The sequence below is a fragment of the Pinus tabuliformis genome, chromosome 8 (assembly GCF_031772625.1).
Source record: "Pinus tabuliformis cultivar Carrire ecotype Pingquan chromosome 8, CPIR1, whole genome shotgun sequence".
NCBI lineage: Eukaryota > Viridiplantae > Streptophyta > Pinopsida > Pinales > Pinaceae > Pinus > Pinus tabuliformis.
The window spans coordinates 1,346,041,046-1,346,065,093 of record NC_142294.1 but is presented as its reverse complement, the minus strand read 5'-3'; positions in this window follow the sequence as shown (position 1 = coordinate 1,346,065,093).

Here is a 24,048-nt window from a genome sequence, read left to right as displayed (position 1 = left end):
ATAAGTGTATCTCTCCCCAGAGCCAAAGAAACCTGGTTGTGGATGGAATGCCTCAAACAGTGCTTCAAGCTCTAAAAATTCTATAAATCATAAGAAAGATTGTGCTCAACAGAAGAAGTCGTCCTCTAACATCCCAACCTCTCCGGACTTGGTTCAACACCCATGGCTTCTTCTCCCCCTCTATAAAGGGGATCTTGGTGGAAAAGATCAATGATAAAGATACAAAGATGATATTGCAACAATTAGTGGATAAAAGCGCATCCATGAGTCGGAACATTTAGATAGTAAAAAAAACAATTGTCTATAATGCGATTTTTTGGACGCTTTTTTGGTGGGTTTTTCCGGTCAAAATCCGGCAGCAATTTATTGGAATCGCAAGTTTGATAGCTAGTTTCTGCACAATCAAAGCGTCCCAGAGGTTTTTCAGGGTGCTGAATCCAAATATGCAGTTAAAAAACCATTTTAAATAACACAAATCAAGATTTAACCTCAATTTTTTCTGCCGGATTCCGTCACTGGAATCCCTAAAAAATCGCATTATAAACAACTCCGTAAAAAAAATAACAATGAAAAAAAATTTCACATTTTAAGAATTGTTTTCAAAAACTCCACTTTCAACTATCACGAGAAAGCCCACTTTCAATGATCACTAGTAGGTTTCTAAATTAGATTGATGTAAAAATTTAAAAAATATATTAAAAACAAAAAAAACAAAAACAAAACATAACATGAATCGATTAATCTGGTATGTGAAACCAGAAGTGTAAAAGAGTTTCAGTTAATACCGTATTCTGATGTAAATGCTTTTTTGATATCAATAGAATTAAATTTACAAAACAAAAAAGAAAAATTGCTTCGTTCTCGATGCTGCGGTAAAAACACACTTAACATGTCATCTTTAATTAATTGAAACCATCTCAAGGAAGGAATTTGAATCCGGGGTTTACAGTAAAGTTGCCTGAGGAGGCCTTAAAACATAAATTACAACAAAATTCGTACACATCGCCATCACTCGGGATCGAACCTGGGTTATTCGTGTGACAATTGCGATTAGTTACCACAATACCAAAACAAAATATATAACCACATTACGATTTACGGTGATGAAGTTAACAGACTATAACACTTAACGCAAACAATATATTGTCGTTGCGGAGAATCATGACCTATATTGTCGTTGCGGAGAATCGAACCAAGGTCATGAGCAACAGGGGCGAATATGGAGTTGTTTTGCAACTTTAAAAGTACAAGAATAGGGGGGGTATGTTATGGTCCTACCCTAACCCCGTTGAATACATAGATATGTTGTTATGTATTGAAGCCATCTCTAGTAATAAGGTTGATGTAGTAGATATACTGTAAAAAAAAAATTGTAAGAAGGCTTACTAAAAAGTTTTATCTCCAAAAGGAAGAATCATAGACACTCTCGTTTCTTCTCTATGGTCCTCACTACATAAACCCTAGCATTTTTCTCGAGAATCGAAAAAACCTCACTAAAATGACCCCCCTTGAGGTTATTCATTGTCAAAACCCCCCATCAATTTTATCCTACTTACCACGAGATTCTAAGGTGAAGGAGATACACAAAACCCTCATGGCTCGAGCCAACATTCTTCGCACTCTCAAGGATAATCTCATAATGACTTGAATAGGGATGAAGTGGGATGTTGATCAACATCATTCCCAAATTCCATTTTTGAAGAAGGGGATAAGGTATTCCTCCACATGTAGCTTTATAAGAAAACCTCACTTAAAGACAACCACTTCTAGAATATTGCTTCTAAGATTTATGGCCTCTATAAAGTTGTAAAATGTATTGGACTAGTTATTTAAAATTGGAGCTTCATATCCACTCTAAATTTCATCCAAATTTTGTGTCTCTTTCTTAAATAAAGTGGTCTATTCTAATTTCCATGTTCAAACTAGCATTCCATAACTAGATAAAGGTGGTGTTATTTAGTTGTAGCATGTGGCATTCCTCAATAAAAGAGAGTGTTGTCTCCACCAACACACTATCCAAGAGATATTGATATGATTCTTTCATATTTGACCTTAAGTATATTGTTTTTTTATAGGGGGGTATGTTATGGTCCTACCCTAACCCCGTTGAATACATAGATATGTTGTTATGTATTGAAGCCATCTCTAGTAATAAGGTTGATGTAGTAGATATAGTGTAAAAAAAAAATTGTAAGAAGGCTTACTAAAAAGTTTTATCTCCAAAAGGAAGAATCATAGACACTCTCGTTTCTTCTCTATGGTCCTCACTACATAAACCCTAGCATTTTTCCCGATGGATTCTCTGAAGGGGGATCCTCCCCCTCCCCTCGACAAGGCTACTACATTTTAGGTCCTCATGGCTGCACTTTCCTCAAAACCTAGGAGGAAGGATGTGCAATTGAAGTTCGTGAAGAAGTCTAAAGTTATACCCTCAATTTCCCTTCCCTCGATTGTTCGCAGAACAACTTTGGCTTTCTTTGATCGTGCCCTTGTGACAAATTTCACAGGGATGTGGCCTTCTAATGGATCAGTGGATGCATGAATAGACAAGCCTTGGAAGTCACTGAGAAAGGATAATATCAATTTGTATTCTTGCGGCAATGGTTTTTTTCTTTTCTGTTTGAACTCAAGGAAGATAAAGATGTGATTTTCAGAAATGGACCATATTTTTCGACTCTCAAGGAATGTATTTGAATAAGTGGTAACTAGATTTTAGTACATACGAATATGTCCCAAATGTACTCCTAGTTTGGGTCAAGCTCCCTCGACTCCTGTTTTGTTGTTGGAGCGATGATTGTTTAATAGAAATTGGAAACAACATTAGAAAATATATGGAGAGGGATGAACTCAAAGGATCTTAGTTTTCATATGCCAAGATATTCATGGTCCTTGATTTGGATAAGGGTTTTCCCTCTTAGATTAATCTCCCCTTAGGAGGTTGGACCCATTGTCATAAATTTTGGACTATGAGAAAATCCCTTTTAAGTCCAGTTTCTACCATGAATACAACCACTTTGCTAGGTATTGTAAGAAAGCTCCTACTAGGAAAGGGTTCGGTCCACCTATAGAACAAGAGGAACAATGGCAGACTCAGAAACATGGAGGGAATAGTGGTAGATCTATAGCGACAAAGGATCAAAATACCCAAAATAAAATTGGTGTTCATCTCCAGGAAAACCATTTGGAACAATACAGAATCAAGCTGAGAATGAACAAGAAGAGCCAAAACCTAGTCAGAATAAAGAGGTCTCTGATGAGGAAGCACCAATAGTGGAGCACAAAGATGGGAAGATAAATGAAAATAAGGAGTTTCTAGATCTCATGAATAAATCAGCTCTACGTCAATCAAATCCAATCCCTGTAGAATCCAAAAATTCTCCAATAAGAAATCGTGAGATCTCCCTTTCCAAAGTCGAGAATGTTGAAGGTGGACCCTCATCTACAAGGGTTAGCACTTGAAAAATAGCACAAACCTTAATTTTGAGTTGAGGGTAGCAACCATGAAACGAATAGTGGCAAGAAGAAGCGAGGTCAGCCTCCCAAGAAGATAGTTCGAGAAAAGGAGACAAAACATAACAAGAAATTAGGAAATCAACCTGTAATCACTGAGATTCTAAAGCCAAAAGTTTCGAAATGAATGGAAATTCTAGAAGAAGGAGGAGGCTCCCATTCTAATCCTCCTAATAAATGATGAAAGTATTATCTTGGAACATAAGGGGTTTGGGAAGCTCCATAAAATATTTGATATTTAAAGACATGGTGAAACAAGAGAAGCCTTGGATTCTATTTCTTTAGGAAACCAAGCTTGAGGAACAATAATTTATTAATATAGCCAAGTTGTTTTGGAGAGACAATAGTGGAATAATGCAAGGCTCCAAAGGATCATAAGAAGGACCAACTTTGTTTTGGTTTGTTATTTATTTTAAGGTTATTGATAGCATGAAATCTCAATTTTGGATAATAACCCTTTTAGAAGAATGGATACAAATGAACAAATCCCCATTATCAATATATATGCTTCGGTGCTTTATGGGGAAAAATAGGCTTTTTCAGATTCCCTAATTCTAATTAAGGAGAAATCCTAGCATTATATATATATATATATATATATATATATATATATATATATATATATATATATATATATATATATAGATATATATATATATATATATATAGATATAGATATAGATATATAATGGGAGGGGACTTTAATATAGTCTTGAGATCTAAAGAAAAGAGAGGAGGTTGACATGTTCGAGACCCCTTCATAGAATACATGGAATACTTCATAAATAAATTGGATCTAGTGGACATCCTCCCAAAATCTAGAAAATACACACAGTGAAATCAAAGGAGTGGGAATAATCATATAGTAGCTTGATTAGAGCATTTCTTAATCCACAGTAGTTGGGTTTTAAAAGGGTTTTATTTCTATTCTTCAATCAAGGTGCAAGGAAAATTTGATCATCGGCCAATCAAAATTAATGTTGGATCAAATGGAATACTTAGGACCAATTCCATTTAGATATAATTCTACATGGATGAAGGAAGAAGGTGGTGTTGTTGAGATAATCAAACAAGCCTGGAGAATACCTGTATCATGAACACCCGCCTTTGTATGGGAATCAAAGTTAAAGTTTGTAAAAAAAGCATATAGGAAATGGCTAAAGGAAACATATCAACCCCCTGGATAGAAACGAATGGAATTTGTAACACACCCCCTCCTAATCCTCACCAAAACACCAATTAAAAGGAGATGGTTACTATGTTAACCCAAGATCCGAGGTGTCATTATGGAGATTGGATCTAAACATTTTGGTCTTTTCAAATGAATTAAAACCTCAGTTAGAAATCATTGTTGCATTAGTCTCGTTAAGGTGAATTCGGTGATATAAAATTTTACTTCAATCCGACCTTTGGATCAAAAGATATGACCATGAAATTATGGAAAATTAGAGAGCACAACATCATCATCTTGGCCACATGGATATACCCCATGGCTATCTTCCCAACACCATTTGGAAATTTCTTGTTGGCTTCTGACCCATTCATGGGATTGGATTCCACTGTGCCACACTATGCACTAACATGCAATTATATTAATAGTAATATTGGCCAAGTTTATAGGCCATCAACTACTGCTAACTTTCCCATTACACGACACTGTCTATTTGCACAATCAAATTCTGCTTTGGGTTCAACCCTTCGAGCAGACCTACCTACAGCCATTTGATAGATCGCTTGTGGATGGAAAATTTTCCATCTCTTGGACTCTGTTACCTGGCCATGCCTCCTTTGGGCACTTATGAATGCTCCAAGGTTGATCTTTTGGGATGAGATATGAAGTGGGTTTTCCCTTGCACTAATGAAAGAAATGTTGAGCTCATTTGTACACCACTACAACCGTGACTCATGTCATCCCACTCCTTTCAATTGCGTGCTTTGCTTTGTGCTCTCGTGGAATAACCTCCAGGATGATGTGTCATGGGGACCACCTCCTACAAAACTTTCGCCAATGAAAAATCTTTCCACTGCTGACGTCCTCCCATCTTACATCATCCCAGGTTCTCCCTCTTGCACAACCTTTGAACCTTTTAGGATATTTCTGTTGGGGTGATGTGTAATGAGCTCCATCGACGACCTTCTCCCCCCCATCACATCTGCCATGCTAGCCCAGTCCTTGTTAGCCCGAGCATTCCTTCCATTCACACTTTGTGAACTTCTGGGACATAAATTACATTCTTACATCATCCTTGGTTTCTCCTCGATAGTTTAACCCTCTCTCTCTAGCTTGATCTTAACCACTCGTCACAAGGGCATTCACTCTTGATCGCACGTCCGGTCATGATGGCACAAGGGAGGGAGCTTAGTTAATGTTAAGGCTCCTCATAAGGTGCCATCCCGCATGTTATCTCACACTAGAATGAGATGATTTTGGGATGCAATCAGGTAAGGGAAACCCTCTTGTGCACACGCATAAAAATGGTCAGTTAAGGTCACAATGGTTCTACCTAAAACTTGGGTTGCATAAGTCATGATAACCCTTTTGCGATGATTTCATCCATATCTCAATCATAGTGGTTCTATAAGAGCTTGGACCTATTCCAGAATCCGAATTTTTCCCTTGGGGGCTTTATGAAGCATGCACATGTGTTATCCCTCCTGATCTTACAACAAGGACACAATATAAAGGTTCTTGGTGGGCACAATATGAGACACAAAACAAGGATTTGTCCATTCAAGCCAAGATATTGTCCATTTGGGGATAGGGACATATCTATTCATGCTAACGACTATCCCTCTAGTCTCTTAGAGGTCTATAGACTCCTTTGGTAATCAAGTTAGCATACCAGAATCTATAAAATAAACCAAAATCACACAAGGAATGCAATTCCATAAGTAAAAATTCTCCAACATGCTCATGTCTTAGAGACAAGACCATGCCAAATGAAGAAGCATAAACCCAAGTCATGATATCTCTTTTGAAGAAATATCATCCACAACAAGGAGAACACAACCTTCTTGTCCCTAAACATGGAGAAAGTAAAAATACTAATCCAAAACTCAAGTTTGTGTTATGGAAATGCTTAAATGCAGGACAACAAGGCCCAAAAGGAGAATTTTTTTTTAAATATTCTACCTTAATATTATATGCAATGCTGAGGAAAACCTATTTTTAAAACAAGTTCATACCTCTACAATTTATGAAGGGGTTTCCAAGAAAATTATTAACAAAAAAACGAATATATGAATACCCACTGGTAAAGTTTCAATCAAACTGAGCACCATGGCTATAACCAACCATTCAATTAGGGATTTACCATATCATCTCTGCACCAAGATGATATACAGAGTACGACACTCAACTTTGAGAGATTCAACATCAACACATGCATGACAAAGATGCAACCTATGTGAAGCACAAGAACATAATACCAAGTCACTCAATCTCATGAGGTCATGCCTTACATAGCACATAAAATATATCTATTGGACCAAGTCCTTAATAATTAGATGTGTAGACCCGGCACCAGGGTATGAATCACTGAAGGCTTGAAGAAGACCCTCATATGAAATAACAGGTCTATAAGGATGAAAGAGGAGGAAACCATCAATATGACTATATTACAACACAATAATACTAATGCAAGATTGAAATCAATATAATCACCATACTTTAATATGAAAGAGTTCCCATGATAAACATTTCAATGACATAATTAATATTCTTACATGTTATCCCAGTGACTTTAAACAATAACACAACATAGCAGTCAATCTTGTAGATATTAGTCACCCAATTATGTCTCATTCATTAATAATACCATTTCAAACTAGAAATGTAAAACACATTCATTACCATGGGAAACACATAAGGAAAACTTATCTTGTGAGTTTTCAAGCAATTGAGTATGGGATTATGACTCTCCACCAAACCATAGATAGTTGCAACCAGTTATCACTTACAACTATTGCCCCCAAGCCAGATTCCAGAGACTGAGGGGTCTTTTTATCAAGGGTTGAAACACAACCTTTAGTTACTCCAGGGACTCCAGAGATCCTTCCACCTCCACCCTCTAGCTAAGTTCCAAGTAACAAAATGCACATGGAGTCTAGAGACTCATTGTCTCCACCCTTCAAAACTAAAAAATGTGGTTCCATCCAACTTGGGGACTCCAAAACCTCAAAAAAATCAAACATATAGCAAGGAAGTTTGGTTCCACCCAACCTTGGGACTCCAAAACCTAAGCAAAATAAAAAAATATAGTAAGGAATCCTAGTTCCACCCAACTTGGGGACTCCAGAACTTTAGCAAAATCAAACATATAGTAAGGAATCCTAGTTCCACCCAACTTTGGGACTTTGGAACCTAATAAAAATCAAACATATAGAAAGGAAGCCATCAAGAAATCCCCCAATAATTTTACCAGGAATAATTCCTCCACCCCAACCCTTCAAGATTTCCTAGGAATCACCATCTCCACCCTCTTGCCACTAGTGGATCAAGAGGCAATTTATTCCCCACCCTAAGTGATTTATTTTTTACTTCTTTACAACCAAAAGTTATCCCCCCTTTCTCCTATATGTTCTCTCTATGTACTTATTTTCTTTCAAATTACTTGAGTCTCCTTTCCTATTGTTCTCTGGAGTTTTTCCTCTCCCTCGCTATTGCACTGTGTTCTTTTTCTCCTCCCCTTTCGATGCCTTTCCCCATAAATACCTTATCTTAGTTGTTTCTCTGTTCACCCAGCAGTTTTCATGTTTCCTTCCTCTCCTTTCGCTCTCATCCAGGGTGGTTCTTCCCATGTTATCTGATAGGTTGTGAAAAACCTTCCTAGTTTATGTGGTCATGCCACGTCTCCCCCCTTTTCTTGTATGATAATTGCAACCCAATAACCCACTCTTCGCTTACATGTTGTGGTATAACTAGTCAACAAAATTGTCCTCTCTTACTTGCCTTTTTCTCCAAGGAAGCATGGCCCTTGTCCTCTTTTCCATATTCCTCCTAATGACATGCTATAACTCATTTAGAGTGCATACCTACCAACCTCCTTAGCTGTCACAACAATTAAAACCCAAGAAATTACCTTCCTCAGTCTCTGGAATCTGTGTCCCATTACTTAGCCCATTTTATAAAAATATTTACATTGCATACATGAGTGCCAACAATTTGGGTTACCATAAACCCCTCCCCTTAGTGGGGGAACACCATCCTCAGTGTTCAATACCATATACAATGAAACACACTTGAAAAATAGAAATATTATTTCATGGATATTTATAGACTCGGCTCTTTACAACATTTACAATGTTCCACGTGTTTTCTTCAACCAACAAACAAGATAGGATAAACATCAAGTTATAATTCAATCGTCAAATCAAAGTATGATAGACATTATATCATAATTTAGTCACTTTCCCAATGGACCTTTGGACTATTTTGATGTTTTGGAGGTGCTTAATCCAACTTGGATTGTTCTCTTTTCTACTTCCTTTACACACATTGGATCCGTTGCCAACCCGAAAAGCACATAGTAGCCTTTTTTTCCTGTACACGCGCTAGATTGATTGACAACCCGAAAAGAACCCAATGCCTTCTTTTCTCTTTGACCATGTACACATATTGGATTGGTTTCCAACCTAGCAAGCACCCAATGTCTTCTCTTCTCTTTGACCATGTACACACATTGGATCGGTTTCCAACCTAGAAATCACCCAGTGGTGGATATGTGTGTGTGTGATCAAGCCTAGTTGCTACATATGGGCAATACCAATCTTGGTAGTATTCTGTCGACATGAATATAGGTGTATTCCACACCTTTTTCGTATCAATAAGTCCCATACATGCCTATCCCATACACATTATGTAACACAAGGGCCCAGACAACCCCATACCTGTCTACTCCAAAACATTACATAACACATCCACGTGTACAAAGTGTACCATATCACATACACATACACATAATAATCACAACGAATACCCATGCATAACACATATACAATACACATAGCACAAAAGAACATGTACACAACAATGTTGAAAGTTCAGAGACCATACAATCTTTAACAATAGACACCAGGCAACATTGCCTCTAATTTCTTTCCCACACTTCACCACGTGCATCCACAACCCAAATCTAGGATCCATGGTTTCTTTAGTTATCCATGCTTTTGCTAGCATACCACATGCCACACTGCTTTCATTTTGCTGATATATCCTTCAACATTCCTTGTTGATAATATAAACATGGAATAATATAAGATCTATAATCATATGATAGTAAAATCATAGATCAATGAGGGCTACTTTGGGCACTTAGTTCCTTATAAACCAGGAACCTTTTATGCCATTCACATCTACATTAAACAAATCAAAATAATCATATTTTTACAAGAATGACCCCTGATAACCCCGTCAGACAAAATTAATAATTTTATATCTAAGTCCAATAACATAATCATTCATTCAACATATATATAATCACATATGTCCATAAAGTCAAGGTTAAGTGTATTTCATTTATCCATGCAAATAATGCACAACATTGAGAACAATAGTTCCCAACTTGGCCAAGGCTTTTGTTACTCAAGCCCATTTAATTTTCCTTTTCTTGTTACCTTTTTCATGGTTATCTTGCCACTGTCCATTTATCCTTATGGACTCTACCAACCTAATTGGTTGCCATATCATTCCTTCCTACCTTCAACTTCCATTTATTCATTTTTTGGCTTCATCCAGGTCGTACGTTTTCTGTTGGGTTCAACTCACCTCTCCCTGAGCTCCATTTGTTTTCTTTTTAACCCAGCAAATTCCTAAGACCCTCAAAACATAAAAGGAAAGAAAATGAATGAAAAATGAAGAAAACATAGAAATCCAAACAACAATACAAACCATAAACGAAGTGGCATGGCTATGCACTAATCAATAGTAAAAGTGACATGTCAAAACATAAATCCTGTATAGAAACACAAAACACCAAATGATAAAAAACCATACCCAATCAACCCCATGAGTTCCATTGCTTTCAATATTTCATGGATAAAAACTTAGTCTTATCCTTCTTCAAGATCTCATGGCAACTCTTTTTAAAACTTGGGCTTCCCTTCTAATTTCTACAGGAAGGGATCCTTTGAAACTTATCAAATGGTCTTGAGGGAAGGAACCATCCTTTTCCCTTTTTTGCAGCAGTGAACTTTGTTGCCTCAAATGTTTGAGGGCTCTTTCCAAATGCTCTTCTTTTATTCTGCTAAAATTTCTTAATACATTTCCATTCACACACAATTATTAGTGCATTAATAAATAAAAACCATATCCCAATTGCCTTACCCTATTGTACCAAACATGATGCCCTTCAACAGAACACATATCTCAATCTATATATTAGTCACATGTCTCAAAATCCATGACATAAATAAGCATAATTTTGTCTCAACATAGATTTTCAAAAACCAAAATTGCTACATGCATATGTACATATCAATTCTCAAAATATTTCAATTCCTTTAATGAATTCAGTGATGATTAGGAACCAGTTATTATGCCCAAACCAACATCATTAATTTCTTTCAGCCTCTTACACCAAGAGTAAACAAAAATTTAAATTCAAGCTTTGTACCAAGGCTAGTAATCAAGGCATCTACAACCTTAAGGGAATTTAATTAGAAACAATTTATCATACCAGCGTTAGCTCATATATAATCAAGCCTTTACAATATTAAAATTCAACATTTTGCCCCAAAATATTATCCTTAATTATATCAGTCTCTTTATTGAGACCCTTACTATCATCTGTTAAGATCAACATATATTAGCTTCATTCAATCTCCCCACCAAGACATTCATCCCTAAACGAAAAATCAACCCTTCCATATGCAACCATAGTAGCATGTATCTATGACCTGTTTATTTAAGGCCATCAACAACAAGTATTCCATAAATTTCACCATCATGTACAATTATATCATCAACACTCTTAACCATGTCCTCATTACCTGAGTTGTATGACTTAGAGAGGGAAAATTCTCATCATGTAAATTGTTCTATAAGGTCTGATAAGTTAATACATACTCTATTATCGCAACCTCATTATCTGTGCCACATTATTTTGTGGATTTATATTTTTACCTTCATGTTGTTACAACCAATACTCGTGAACCACCCCCAATCTCGTCAGTTTTTCAACAGAGCTACGAGTTCTTTGACTACAAGGTCTACACAAGACCCTTTCTCTTGAGCTAAGCCAACTCAATCATTGAACATGGATGCCCCATCTTGTAGTGAGATATGACCTTCACAAGCATCATCTAATCCTTTTTCACATGTCACATCCTATTCCTTAAATAAGGAAGGCATTAACCAAGGGAAACAAGCATTCATAAGGCCGGAGATAACATCAACATATAGGAAACAATCAACCTGTAATGAGGTTCTTAGCCTCCTAACATATATCGACCATGGCATTTCCAAATCCCAACCAACATATAATAAATATGCCTTTCATTCACTGAATCAAATGATGTGTGTCGAATGCACATCACTCGGGGATTTCCCCCAAATCCCTCATATCACATGGGTATTCTTGTGCATAGTCACTCCAAGTATGCAAGATCGTTTCACCCCATCAGTGATGATGATAGGCTACAGGTAACCAAACTCACCTCCCTAGAGGCAACTCTACCAAATAAAAAAAAAAAGGTAGACAAACTTCCAAGGTCACAACCACTGACTGTCCAAACCTTCAAGACACTAATAGCAAGCAGATGCATTGCTAAACGTATTTGTCAAAGTAACATGCCAAACATCATTGTAGTTAATATTATGGGTAGGATACCACCATATTCGCATTCAAATATTATACTTAGAGTTGAACTCCACCCCTAAACCAGGTATTCATGCATTATTACCATGCAAGTAGTAAATCAATTATAGACCATCTTTTAACACCTAAGCATTTATTTAGTTACTTTTCTAAAAATCATTAGGAAACCCCCTTATGGGAATTTTGTCATCACATATCCATGATAGAGCCCATCTAATCCAAGTGTTGAACTTGGATGCTATGATACCACTATGTAACACCCACCCCTCCTAATACTCACCAAAACATTGGTTAAAAGAAGGTGATTACTATGCTAACCCAAGATCCAAGGTGTTGTTATGGAAATGGGGTCTAAAAATTTTGGTCTTTTCAACTAACTTAAAACCTCTGTTAGAAATCATTGTTGAGTTCGTCTCGTTAAGACAAATCCAGCGATATACAATTGTACTTCAATTCGGAATTTGGATCAAAAGATATGACCCTGAAATTATGGCGCCACCTCATCAACTTGGAGACATGGCTATACCCCTTGGCTATCCTCCGAGCACCACTTGGAAATTTCTTATTGGCTGCTAACCCATTCATGGTGTTAGGTTCCACTGTCCCATTGTATGCACTACATGCAATTATATATATTAATAGTAATACTACCCAAGTTGATGGGTCGTCAACTACTGCCAACTTTCTAGTTACCCAGGCCCTGTTACCCATGCCTATCATATTTTCACAATCAAATTTTGCTATGGGTTTAATACTCCAGGTTGACTCACTTGCGGTCATTTGATGGATCATTTGTGGATGGAAAATTTTCCATATCTTGGGTTTTGTTACCCGACCCTTCCTCCTTTGTGCACTTATGAATTCTCTGGGGTCGATCTTCTGGGATGACCTATGAAGTGGGCATACCCTTGCACTAATGAAATAACTATCGGGATCATGTGTAGGCCACCACAACCCATGCTTATTTCATCCCATTCCTTTCAAATATGTGCTTCTCTTTGTGCTCATGGGGAATAACCTCAGGGATGATGTGTCCTGGGGACCACCTCCTACAGAACTTCCACCAATGAAAAATATTTCCACCTTTGACGTCCTCTTGGCTTACGTCATCCCAGGCGCTCCCACTTGCACAACCTTTGAACCTTTTGGTTTCTTTCTGTTGGAGTGATGTGTAGTGAGCTCCATCGATGGCCTTATCCCTCCCACCAGCTCTACCACACAAGCCCGATCCTTGTCATCTTGGGTGTTCCTTCCTCGCACCCTTTTTGAACTTCTGGGACATAAATTCTAGGTTTACATCATCTCGGGTTACTCCTCGATCATTGATATCTCTCTCTCTAGCTTAACCTTAGCCACTTGTCACGAGGGTATTTACTCTTGATCACGAATCTGGTCATGAGGACAAAAGGGAGGGAGCTTAGTTAATGTTAAGGCTCCTCATAAGGTGTCATCCTGCACGCTATCTCACACTATAATGAGATAAGTTTGAGCTATGATTAGGTAAGGTAAATCCTCTTGTTCACACACATAAGTATGCCTAGTTGAGGCCATGTCAAATCTACCTTAAACATGGGTTGTGTAAATCATGGTAACCTTTTTGCAATGAGTTCGGTCATAGCTCCATCACAGAGGTTCTATAAGAGCTTGGATTTGCACCAGAGTCCAACTTTTTCCCTTGGTATTTTTATGAAGCATGCACAAGTGTTATCCCTCTTGAGTTTACAATAAGGATACAATATCAAGGTTCTTGGTGGGTGAAATATGAGACACAGAACATGGAGTTTTCTATTCAAGCCAAGAGCTTGTCCATTTGGGGCTAGGGACTTATCAATTTAGGCTAGAGACTATCTCTTTAGTCTCTCAGAGGTCTACAGACTCCTTTAGTAATCAAGTTAACATACCAAAATCATGCAAGGAATGCAAGTCCATAAGGAACATACCTCCACCATGATCATGGCTTAGAGATAAAACCATGCCAAACTAGAAAGAATAAACCCAATTCATGATAGATTTTTTAAATAAATCCCCTCCATAAAAAGGATAGCACAGCCTTCTTTCCCCTAAACATGGAGAAAGTAAAAATACTGACCCAAAACCAAATTCTGCGTTATGGAAAGGCTTAAAGAAAAATTTCTACACCTCATGGGTCAAACAATAATTGATTTTAGTTACCCAAAACAAATAACAACTTTTGTATACTCCAAAACAAATAGAAACTTCACTATTAATTTTACTCCATTAATATGCTTCTGAGATGGATTGGTTGGCATAATGGAATGTTATCCCCTCCACCTAGTTTCAAATATCACATGAGAATATCTTTGGACCTTTGTGATAAAGCTCAAGGATTAGGCTCCCCCACCTTCTTACAATCTCAGATCTTGCTAAGTCATAGATTCTTGGTATATCTAGCTTATGGGATATTGGATATACTCTTAGTGTTATAGTGGCAACATTTAGATTTGATTTTAGGCCTCCTCTAAATTACTCAACATATTACCAATTCAGCATAGTACTAATTCAACATAGATTAAAAAATAAAATATCGTGAGAATGCAGCAGTAAGAACACCTAACATGTATTCTTTAATTAAACCCATCACAAGGATGGAATCCAAATCAATGCAAATTGTGATAAAATTTGAAGTCATCGTTGTTACTGCGGATTGAACCATGGTCACCGAAAACTTATTTGTTCACTTGGAAGTTAAAAAATATTAATTTCACTAACCCCAAAACAATTAATAACTTTATCGTGCTAGAATTTTCACTCCATTCTCTATGGTTTGGAGGGAACACCTAACATGTCATCTAATTAATTACCGGTCACAAGGATAGAATCCTAGTTTGAGGTTTACCAACAAACTTTTCGGTTGAGGCCTTAAAATGAAAATTACAACAAATCGTTGCTGAGTATCAGACCCGGTTCAATCGCGTGATAGGTGGGAATAGTTTCCACTATACTACAATGACTGGGATTAGAAGGCAATTGCTCAATTCAAAACTGATTGAAATTTACAACAATGATTGGGTTGTGCGCAATTTTTCACTTACTTTAAAACCAATTGGAAATTCCTTGCTTACTTTACTTTAAAATTAAGGTACGGACAATAAACATGGACACAGATGCAAGGATATCAATGTTAAAATCTAACTGATATAGGTAGGGAACTTGAAACCTCCTTTTTGTGCTATATCTCATCACTGCCCACCCTGTAATTGATGGGTTCATCTCTCTCTATTATTACCATCCTAGATCCATCTAACTCTAGATCTATCGTGTGCTGAGAGGGATCAAATCCCTCTTCGTTTTGGAGTGTATAATTTGAGGAAATATTTGCACCTTAAAGGATTTGATCCCTCTCAGCGCATGATAGATCCAGAGTTAGATGGATCTAGGCTAGTTTTAGTTGAGGGCAACAATGAAACATTTTTAGATTATCATTATTATGTATATGTTTGAGATAAAATTTATACTGAAATTTACATTGTGTTTTCTTTGTTTTGACATGATTTTATTTTTTTTGAATAAGACTACTTCTATATTAATACAAAAATATAGTACAACGAGGTCATGGCCTCTTGAAAGCGAGCCTGGAGGACTGGCATGATTGCAAGCATAGCTTATAAGTGATCAGAGAAAAACTAGCTGAGTGTTGCCCTGAAGAACTACTAAGACCCTGACCATCACTTGAGCAAAAAAACAAAAAGAAACCCCGTTGTTTTACATGGAAATTGAACAGGGGCCTTGTGACAACAGTTACTGGAAGAACCAGACCATAACTAATAAACAGAAAGACACCACTTGAAACATAAGTCTGAATACTAACTTCAAAAACAACAGAGTCTGGAGACAAGGCTAGAGACCAGAGGCTGGCAGAGTGCCTCCTTCGCGGTGGAGAAAGGCTATTGGGACGGAAACACTTGTCGCCACTGTAAGTCAGGTGAAAAGTAATAAACCGAGAGCGCACAAAAATTCCAAAAAACCAAAGAGCATCGTCCTGATTAATCGCCATGGGAGGAATCAGGTTGTTCTTCGACTATGCGGCAGCCAAACTGGTACTCGTCTTCGTCCTCAGAGGGATGGCCCTCTCTGCAAGTGGATGCGCTCGGGCCTGCGTGGTCTTTTAGGATTTGGGCAGTCGTGCTTTTGCTTGAGCCTGAAGCTTTGCTTGGCTCATAGTTCATCTGGACTGTGCCAAGTCTAACATCCGCCGGCTGTTCCATCGTCGCCACAGGGGAACCTACAACCTGTCCAACATTGATTTCCTTGAGCTCTATGGTAACAGAGGCTATGAAGGTGAGATTTCCGTGACTGCAGGGGAACTGAAGCTGAGCGGAGTTAGTGTTGAGGGAGCTCGCTTCCGCATTATGCAGCCCTCTGCCCCTGCCCCGTCCACTTCTTGTGGCTGGATAACGATCCATGCTGAAATCCGAATAGAATGTCGAAGAGTCTGTTGTGGAGGAGGATACCTGACGGCCTGTACGCCCCCTAGAGCTGCCCCTCTGACTGCTCATCCTCTGACGTAGTTTCGACATCTCCAACAGACCAGGGTGATCCGGGCAGCTTGAGAGACAAGGGAGGCAGGAAAGGTTTAGCGCAGGCTTGGTCTTAGTAGCCAGAAGGCCGAAATGAAGAGCGGAGACTAAGAGGCTGGCCAGATTGCAAATGAGGCAGGGAGGGATCTGTAGGCGCAGCCAGCAGTTCGCCCCAAGAGCCAGGACCCAGAGAATCCCTAGAATGGATTGAGGACGAACCACCTCTGCAGCGAAGGAGGGAGATAAGCGAAGAGGGGAAACGCAAATGCCGCCAGTGGAGGGCGCCATGTTAAGGAAGTAAACCGGAGAAGAAGGAGAGTCAGGCTGCATTAATGCGGCATAAATCATGTAAGCAGGGGAATTGAAAGCAGGTGCTGTGGGAGATGGAATGACGGTTGAGAGGAGCCACGCACCCCCCCAGTCAGCTGTCCACGCGCACGAACCAGTACCCTGATCAGACACCCGGATCCGGGAGGGATAGGTCTTGTTGCACCAGGAGTGTGCAGTCTTCTTTGAGTTGTGGATCATTGGAACTGTTCAAATGACCAGAGAAGAATGGGAGCTGCTGATCAGCCCCTTGGTTAGCCAGTCTGTCTGCTACATTATTAGTTGTTCGCTGAATGTGCCTGAAGGTAATGCTGCGAGGCGTTTTGAGCCATTCTTCAATTTGTTCCAGTCTACTTAGAAGCCTCCAGCTCGAGGCGATCTTAGCAGCTGAGGATCCTGATTGTATATGGATAGCGGCCTCTATGAGGATCTGTGAATCCCCTTCTACTTCTAGAGGGAGCAAGTTTTCTGATTCTGCAATACATAGACCTTGCCATAAGCTCTCAAGCTCTGCAGCGTTGTTGGTGTCCCTGCCCAGCAATCCATGATAAATTTGCATAACAGCGCCTTCCGAGTTCTTGAAGATGCCACCATATCCAACCGGTCCAGGATTGCCTTTAGCCGCTCCATCAAAGTTCAACTTGTAAGGATGGATGGCAGGAGGAGACCAAACATGAGCCGACTCAGAGTGAATAGCATTGTTGGACTGGATCTGGTCTCTAGAGGTGATTTCTAGGTTCCAGTTAGCTAGAATGATTCGTTCCTGGGGTAATACTGGCATGTCTGAGTCTTGCCATTGTCTGAGAGCTAGAGATTCTTTGAGGTTCTGCCTGAGGAGGGACCAAAGGGTGTCAAGAGGCGAACTGTGATTTTTGAAGATCCTATTATTTCTTTCTTTCCAGATGATCCAGTAGATAAAGCCCGGAAGAAGGCTCCAGAGGGCGTTAAGGAAAGAACTTTGAAAAGGATTCCGCAGCTAGTTCCTGATGGTGTTGACAATGTCTCCCTCTCGTCTACCTGTTCTTCTGTTACATTTTGCGGTTCTCTCCCACATTTGAGCTGCGAATGGGCAAGTATCCAAGAGATGTTTGATATCCTCAGAATGGAGATTGCAGTTGGGGCATCTTGAAGGCCCAATGAATCCCCGCTTTTGAAGGTTATCCCATGTGAGGATCCGTTGTTTGCTGAGAAGCCAAAGAAAGGTGGAGACCTTGGGCCAGTTGTGTGATTGCCAGACTTGGTCCCATAATTGATCTTTGTTTTGCTGCAAAGGTTGATAAAGAATTTGATATGCTTCCTTGGTTGTGAACATGCCTTTGGTGGTGTATCCCCATCTCAAGCGATCCTGCTGATTAGAAAATTTGATTTTCCTAAACTTGAGCTCTTGGTCAATCTCGTCATAAGTTTCCTCCTGCCAGTTGGCCTGCCATGAGTTTGCCGGTCTCCAAAGTTGAAAACCTTGGGGAGATTGCTGCTGCCAGTAATGATAGACCTGAAGTTGCTCATTCCGCTGCATGGTGTCTTGCCACTTGGGTTTGTGAAAGAGGGAGGCAAGTTTGGGGAGTTGTTGCCAGGAATCGACCCAAAATCTTGCAGTTGTACCTGAGTGGATTTCCCAGAAGCTGTGCGCTTGAATGAAGGCACTGTGTATCTTGGCAACATTCCAAATCTGCGAGCCAAGGGTGGTTGAACTGAATCTGATTAGCTCCTCCTGAGGACTACCTGGGGCATATTTGGCATGCCAACTTCGACCCCAAGGAGTATGTGGTTTTGTGATCCAATTCCACCATATGTGCACACCCATGATGTTGTTGCTGTGGAGAGGATCCCTCAGACCAAGCCCCCCAACTGATTTTGGAAGACAGACCTCCGTCCATTTGACCAGTGCCCATTTTTTGTTATGGCTAGAGGAGCCCCAAAGAAAGTTTCTTTGTAGATTACGAAGAATCTTTAGAACCCATTTCAGGGCAGCCAATATTGAAAAAAAATACAAAGGCATGGCTTGGAGAACAAATTTAATGAGGATAATCCTGCTTGCAATATTGAGAGCAGGAGGAGAGCCTGTTTTCTAAGCTGTCTAGAAGAGTCTTCCAAGAAGCATGTTTGATAGCAGAGTCAAACAGGGGAGCTCCCAAATATTTTGAAGGAAGCTTGGCTATCGAGAAAACCAATATCCTGGTTATGTTCCTCTGAGTGAGAATGGGAGTGTGGAAGAAAAAGAGTTGTGATTTGGAGGCATTGATGGAGGTACTAGAGGCTTCTGAAAAAAGATTGAGCAGGAATTTGAAGGCATAGGCTTCTTGCACCGATGGGTGGCCAAAAAGCATATTTTCGTCGACAAACTGTTGGTGGGTGATGGGGGGTAGACCATGTAGCAAGATGCCTTTTAATGAGTTGGAGATGGTGGTTGAATTGAGAAGGCAGCTTAGCCCTTCAGCCATGAGAACAAAAAGGAACGAAGAAAGAGGATCACCTTGACAGATGCCCCAAGAAGAATGAAATGGAGTAGAAGGGGAACCATTTATAAGGATGGAAAAGCTAGGGGAGGAAATGAGATTCATGATCCATCGCGTCCAGGTAGCATTAAAGCCGAATGCAAGTAAGATATGTTTAATATAAGTCTAGCTGAGCTTGTCGAATGCTTTGGAGAGATCAAGTTTAAGAATCATACATGGTTTTTTCAGAATCTTGAGAGAGTGGATCACTTCGTGAGAGAGGATGATACCATCCAGAATCTGGTGCCCTTCTACATATCTTGTTTGTTCTGGCGAGATGAGGAGAGGGAGAAGAGGTTTGAGCCTGTTCGCCACGACTTTGGATATGAGCTTGTATATTACATTGCACAGTGCAATCGGCCTGTATTTTTCAGGAGTATTGGCTTCTTCCACTTTCGGAACAAGCGCTATAAAGGTCGTGTTTAGGGAAGGCAAGACCCAGTGCATCGATCTCAATTCTTCCATAAGCTCCCATACCTCTTTTTTTATGTGCTCCCAGAAGGCATGAAAGAAGTTGGCTGTGAATCCATCGGGTCCCGGCGCTTTGCCATCCTTGAGCTGAGCCATAGCGTCCTCCACTTCCTGCATAGTAATAGGCTGGAGAAGCCTCTTGTTGTGATCATCATTTATGATTTTAGGAATATGTTGCGCTATAGTTTGTATTGCTTGATTTCTGCAGCCTGGGGGTTCCCTAAGGATGTCCTGAAAGTAATCTTGGAATTCCTTTACCACCTCTTCATGCCTCTCCAAATGCTCCCCATGCTGATTGTTGATGAAAGCGATGTTGTTATGCATTCTTCTTTGAATGGTTGACCTGTGAAAGAATTTAGTATTTTTCTCCCCATCCTTAAGCCATCTAATCCTGGATTTTTGTCGCCAGAGAGTCTCTTCTTGCTGCCTGCAAGTTTCAATCTGGGTTAGGAGGGCCTGCTCCTGAAGTGCGTATTCCTCCGTTCTTCCCTCAGAAATGATACATTGTTGCAATGTGTTCATTTGCTGCTCCAACTCTTTCCGCTGATCAAAGATGTTGCCAAACTGAGTGCCATTCCAGGTTTTCAATACTTGTTTCAAGTATTTTAGTTTTTGTTGAAATTGGAATGTCTTGTCACCTGCCGGGGGAATGAAGGATTTCCAGGCTTCGATGACCACTTCTTTGAAATCAGGATGTGTAAACCAGAAGGATTCGAAGCGAAAAGGTCTGTTGCTTTTAGTCTCTGGTTGCAACCACTTTAGCATGATGGGCCAATGGCCTGAGCCCACTTGCGGCATGATGGAAGCATGGAAGTCTCCGCCTAGGTGGATGGCGTTATCCGACAAAAGAAATCGGTCCAATCTGGAAGCTATGCGTTGTGGTCCCCTTCGCTTATTAGTCCATGTATAGATACCATTTGATGTCTGGAGGTCCATTAGCTGATTTTTGTGAATAAAGTCTTTAAAGCCAATGCTATCCCCTTCCAATTTTGCGCGTCCTCCTGATTTTTCCTCCAGCGCAGTGATGATATTGAAGTCACCACCACTTATCCAAAAGGGATGGCTTTTGCTAGAGTTAAGGGCTGTAAGAGTGTGCAACAAATCCAGCTTTCTTTGCAGATCTTGAGGAAAATACACGTTAGTGAGAAGACCATGGATATTGGTCCCAATTAGATGGAAAGTCGTTTGAATGAAGAAGTGAGAGGCATGAAAATCTTGCAGGGAGAGGATTTGAGGATTCCACAAGATTTCCAGGCCTCCAGAAGCTCCGGAGGCATCCACAGAGACTGAGAGACATCCTGTCCATGCTTTGTTTAGAACTTTCTCCAGTGCAGCGCTGTTACCTTTGGTTTCTTGTAAAAAGACTATAGAGGGCTTTTCTTGCTGGATCATATTTTTTAACATACGGTGTTTTGCAGGGCTATTGAGCCCTCACACATTCCATGAGATTAACTTCATGAGGAACCATGGGAAAGAGTTTTGTAAAACTTGGTTAGCTTGGGGAACCTCCCAGAGTCCACCAGCATTTCACCTATAATAATAGTCCTTTGCAGGTCCGTTCTGTGCCGTCGTTTTTTCAAGTCTTTCAATATTTTTTTGCTATCCCATGAACTCCCTGCCTATGTGCCAAGTGATTTGTTTTGCTGTGCTATGGTTAAAACTACCTCAAGTTTTTCAATCTCCCGGGAGTGTATTTCACTGTAGTCTTGCTGTTGACAGGTCGATTCCAACTTGAGAATGTCCAGATCTCCCAGATCTACACTTTCTGGTTCCTCCTCCATGTGTGCTGGATTGTATTGTTCCTCTTTGTCTGGCCTTAGTTGATTACTGATGTCTAAAGATGCGTCTAACTCCATGGTGGAAGTATCTGAAGCTTGATTTTTATCCAGGGATTTGGAGATAGGGGAGCTGACTGGATCGGATTTGGAGGGCGCAGCTGAGGGGTTTGGAGGGGGCGGGAGAGAAGAAGGGGAAGGATTTGAAGGAGGGATGAGAGTTTGATCCTCCAAGAAGGGAATTGAGGATAGGGATTCAAAGCTGTTCCGCGTTACAGGTTTTTTAGGATCAACAGGAGCAGCTGGAGGTTTCTTGGCATGCTTTCTGCGACTGGAAACCCTTGTAAATCCCTCGGCATATTTGCTTTCCTCGGTTGCATGAGCTTTAGGCTGGAGATTCAAAGGGAAATCTTTGAAGAGATGGTCATGTTCATGGCACCTTCTACATTGAAAGGGAATATGTTTGTAGTCTATTGTTTGGATCCATTCATAATCGTCATGAAATAGACTTACCAAATCCGTGAGTTCTTTTGCCAGATGCATGTGTACATAGATCCTAGCATAGGATGTATATCTTCGGAATTTGGTCTCCTCAGCAATTTTGATGAAGGTTCCCAGGCGGTTGCCGATGTCCTTTAAGGTCTCCTCGTTCCAGTATTCCGAGGGAAGCGAATACATGCGTATCCATACCGGAGCCCAGTTGAAGTCTTCTTTGTCTGGATTGAACCTCGCTTTCCAGTCGCGAAGGTATAGTCCTGCTGAGTTGAAGAAGTATGGTCCTCCTTCGAAAATGCGTGTTTTGTCTTCCAGACAGTTGAAGATCGTAGTGAAGAAACCTTTGGGTCCAAGCTGCAAGGTGACTTGTCCTTTAGGCTTCCATTTGGAGGCGATCCATCCATGCAGGGCCTTTTCAGTTGGCCAGAAGCCAAGGAATTTGCCTATGAGTGCATGGTCACTCATATATTGGATTTCTCTGTTAATCCGTTCACTAGGAAGATTGATTTTGATTCTCTCTGCAGATCTGGGGATGCATGTTGCAGAGGACGCTTTTGGCTTTGACGAAGAGGTGCTCGAATATGTACTTTTGTCTTTTTCTGTTGCATGGCCTGCATTAGCATTACCTTCTTTGTCAGTGACGGGATCAGTGTAGATGGCATCATTAGGGATGGTGCCAGAACCAGTAGCAACACTTACGGCTGCAGGCGTATCAGCATGAGGACCTTAGGCGGGAGGGGGGGCGGAGCCCACCCCTCCAGAGGGCGGGCGGAGCCCACCCCTCCAGAGGGCGGGGCCATGTGAGGAAGATCAGCGGCGAAAGTTTACTGTTGAGCTAGAGGCGCAGAGGAGATAGGCTGCTTGTATGTTATGGTATCCTAACCAGGGTTGCATCCCACCTCTGAAGCGCATTCAACAGAGCTCCCAAAACATCCAACAGAAAGTCAAAGCCTTGTTTTGACATGATTATGACATTATGTTCTTTAATTTTTTTTTTTGCTTGCCTTGAATGGTTTTTACGTCTGTGCTTGAATGGTTTGTGTGTTTATGTGTTTGGATTTGGATGGTAATGTTTGTGAATGTTACAATTATTGTGTTATATTTTTATACATGTATGTAATTCTCTGTTAGTAATTAGTTGGTGATGAAGAAGAGAGACAATCTTGTCAATAGTTTGCAAGAGGATTGATACTGCACATTTATTTCATTTCATTTTAGGTGTCACAACTTTTGATAATTAATTAATTCTTAATAGTGTCCTTCCAGGTATTACTATATATACATTGAAGAGTAGTTTTAATCATTCACTGTGTCAAGATTAATCTTCAAATAATTTGTTTAATTGCTAATGTTTGAAATAATTTATTTCCTTCAAGAATATTTTGATGAATTTTTTAATTTATTATCTATAGTTTGTTTTGAAATTCAAGAAACAATGTATTTTTGAATTTTTTTTAATAAGTGGTCAGATTTACAAATATTTACATTATTTGTTAGTTTTTCATCTTTTCATATCAATTATATGACAAGGGTAGTTGAAATCATAAACCATTCAAACATTTAACTCGAAGTATTGTAATAAACATCATACCTTGTCTCTCTTTCTCTCCAATATTAGTAG